Source organism: Notolepis coatsorum, assembly GCF_963971535.1.
Source record: "Notolepis coatsorum genome assembly, contig: SCAFFOLD_3784, whole genome shotgun sequence".
NCBI classification, from domain to species: Eukaryota; Metazoa; Chordata; class Actinopteri; order Aulopiformes; family Paralepididae; genus Notolepis; species Notolepis coatsorum.
Window position 1 is genome coordinate 12,501 of NW_028169980.1, and position 3,514 is coordinate 16,014.

The 3,514-nt window shown below is 48.4% G+C and overlaps 1 pseudogene across 1 annotated transcript in view; it reads right to left on the bottom strand.

The window, feature by feature from the left end:
• The window catches only part of LOC311248636 (multiple C2 and transmembrane domain-containing protein 1-like), a 4,089-nt pseudogene extending 3,784 nt beyond the window's left edge, over positions 1-305 (bottom strand). The window contains exon 1 of the transcript in view: positions 195-305. The product of the transcript in view is annotated as a multiple C2 and transmembrane domain-containing protein 1-like (transcript). The remainder of the gene's footprint in view (positions 1-194) is intronic.
• Between the last annotated feature and the right edge of the window lie 3,209 nt (positions 306-3,514).

Below are 3,514 nucleotides of genomic sequence, written 5' to 3' on the forward strand. Positions count from 1 at the left end.
ACAGGACTGACAAACAGACAGCCTGGCTAGGTGTCACGCTGGCAGCCTCTCCCAGCAGCAGCAGCCCCGGTATGGTTTGGTTTGGGGCGGCGTGGTGTGGTGGGCCGGCAGGGGGAACCTGGCACTGTAGAGTGCTGTGACGAGCGGAGCGGAGCAGGCCGGGGGCCGAGGAGGATCACGCTTTAACCACTCACTTCTTTATCCTCTCGCCGTAGGACGCCACCCTCATCCAGGGCGTTCTGCACGCTGATACACACGTCCTGAATGGCATACAGCTTGTTCATGAAACCCTTCCTCTCCGAATCCTGCCAGAGCAGAGAGAGATGGAGAGAGGGATAGAGAGAAAGAGCAACAAGGAGAATGAGAGAGAGAGCAACCAAGTGAGAGAGAGAGAGAGAGAGAGAGAGAGAGAGAGAGAGAGAGAGAGAGAGAGAGAGAGAGAGAGAGAGAGAGAGAGAGAGAGAGAGAGAGAGAGGGAAGGAAAGAAAGAGAGAGCGAGAGAGACAGAGAGAAGACAAAGGCTGGGCACATGCATCCTTGCGAAAACAATACATTTTAAAGAGCGTCAAAGACTTGGAAGAGGAAGCCAATTCCCCAGATATCTGCCTGGAACCGGCGGAGTGCTTTCCTTCCAAGACATAATAAAGATATAAAGTCAGGCAGAACAAATCTAAATGTTTTCCTCTTTACAGAGAAGCACACGGAAATTTGAATATGTGAATAGAGAGGCAGAATTAAACTGAAAAGCCAAATGGATACATCAATCTTTGCGGTGGTCTCTTCTCTCTCTCTTCTCTCTCTCTCTTCTATCTCTCTCTCTCTCTCTCTCTCTCTCATCTCTCTCTCTCTCTCTCTCTCTCTCTCTCTCTCCTCTCTCTCTCTCTCTCTCTCTTCTCTGAGGTAACCTCAGACCTCTATTTAATTTAACAAGATATTACTTAAGTTTATGTAAAAGGAAAGCACAAACAACAATAGCCAATGCGACCGCTCCAGATGAATGGGCATTGTTAAAGGATAGAAGTAAACCCTGAGGTAATCCCTATCATTAGGCCTGAGACAGACAGCGGGGCAACAGACACTAACCCTTTGGTTACACTGGGGGCCTTTGCCACAACTCCCTACTCGACACAACTCCCCCCCGTGGAGCCCCAGCACTCCACTGCCTTCGCCCCCCCCCCCCCCCCCCCCCCCCCCAGCGCCCCCCCCCCCCCCCCTGCTCTCCATGTAGGATCAGATAATGTGAAAAATGAAGCATGGAGCAGGCACCGAGACCACATGGCCTCCCCGGAAAAACCGCACAAGACAAATAGATATAATTAGACAGCGTCCTGGGTTATTTTCTTCGCAAATATTTACAAGACTCCCTTTCTTCCTCCCTCCCTCTCTCCTCCTCTATCCTCTCCTCCATCTGTTTTTCATTTCGCACTCAAACAAATCTATGGGTCGGGGGGTCCTATTGTGCCGGGGCCAGAGCTATGGGCCCGAGAGCATGAGCTGGGGCCTCGCCTACGTCTTGGGCTGGGTGTTTTAAATATTTTTTTTTATATGTTTAAACTTTTTTTATTTCTAGGGCTCCAGGCTTCGAGGAGAGTGTTTGAGGGACAAGGGGAGTGGTGTGAGAGAGCGGGCGGGGGTGGAGGGGAGAGGTCAAAGGTCATCAGAGTATAAACCATTGCCACATGCCCTCGGACCGCGCTCTGACTCCTATTTCCTGTCTTCAAACGAGCCTCTGGGAAGCGGGAGGTAGCAATAACACAGAGGGCTGCAGAGAGCTTTGTTTTCCCAGCTCCCCCCGCACTCTGAGCACATATGGAGCAAAGGCAACCTGTTCTTATAGTGGAACTTAATACACACACACACACACACACACACACACACACACACACACACACACACACACACACACACACACACACACACACACACACACCGTGTTAGGTAAGGTTGATCTGAACACCTGGTCTCGCTGTGTGACTGTACGAAAAAAGGAGTGCTTGTTATTCCCCACCAGACACCCGAGGATGAGGAGCTCATGACATTCAAAACCACTTGTTTACTTTATTCTACCCGTTCTTCCTTGGCGACCTTGGCTTCCCTAGCAACCGTGTTCCGGGCTGTAAAGTCGCGCAGGAAGGTGATATACGGCAGACTGAAGGAAGTGACAGGAGCACTCGCAGATCATTGCAAGGTCAAAAGACGCCTTGTTAAATCCTCTTCAAAGGTCTACAGAGTGATAGAGAGAGAGAGAGAGAGAGAGAGAGCGGTCTCTCCGTGTGTCTGTTTCGGGGATCAGAACTTTTGACGTTCGGACGAGAACCCAGTGTAGCGGAGACGTGTTTGAATAGGGTTTCGTGGGTTTGACGCATTGAGGCGAGCGCACTTTTATCTTGACAAGCACACAAATACACAGCCTCAAAGGTAGTAACAAAATACAGTAATTTGCCCAGGTCTGCATTGCAATGAAGCTGGGAAAGACACATTTCCCAGCTGATGGGACAATAAAGTGACTCTTGACTCTTGAATGTTTGAATATTTAATTTGGAAGAGGTGGGATCTTATTTTGAATACAGTGTGCATGAGTGTGTGCATGAGTGTGTGTGTGTGCGTGTGTGTGTATATGTGTGTGTGTTTGTGTATGAGTGTGTGTGTGCGTGTGTGTATTCAGATTCAGATTCAGATTCAGACAACTTTATTGGTCCCGCGTGGGGCAATTCATATTTGCAGCTTACAAGCAACAAAGACAAACAAACATGAGTGTGTGTATGAGTGTGTGTGTGTGTGTACGAGTGTGTATGCGTGTGTGTGTGTATGAGTGTGTGTATGAGTGAGTGTGCATGAAGGTGTGTGTATGAGGGTGTGTGCATGAAGGTGTGTGCATGAGGGTGTGTGCATGAGGGTGTGTGTGTGCATGAGGGTGTGTGTGTGTGTGTGTGCATGAGGGTGTGTGCATGAAGCTGTGTGTGCAGACCCGGCGCCATGGGCGGGCATTAGGGGGCCGGGCCTGCCACTGAGTCAGCTGTGCCCACCCTGGTAATTTAAAAAAAAAAATTTTTTGGTCAATCAAAGTCGAATATCCAAATCCTTAGTCGGGGACAGCCCTAGTGGGCACTGATGTCAACAACAACACTACTGAAGCTAGCACGGCACTCTGTGAGAATTCGTTTTATACCCTCAAGAATGTCTTTACAGAACATCGCCTTAGTATGCTTCATCGACGCAAGGCCAATTTAATTCACTTGGCATTTGAGAAGGACTTACTGTAACAAAAAAGTTCAGGAATGAGTGGAGGGGCAGTGTTTTAAGAAGATTTCACTCTGTCCCAAACGCCGCTTGCCGCTCTACTAATGATGGTGAGTAGCCTGTGGAGGAATTTAGTTTGCTTTTTTATGCACCTTATTTTTGTCAGTTCAGTTCAGTTTGTCAGTGAATTCAGAAGTGTTGAATAAATGGAGACTTTTCAAAGATATAGAATAGAATAGAATAGAAATGTATTATCTGAGGGAAATTTGACACT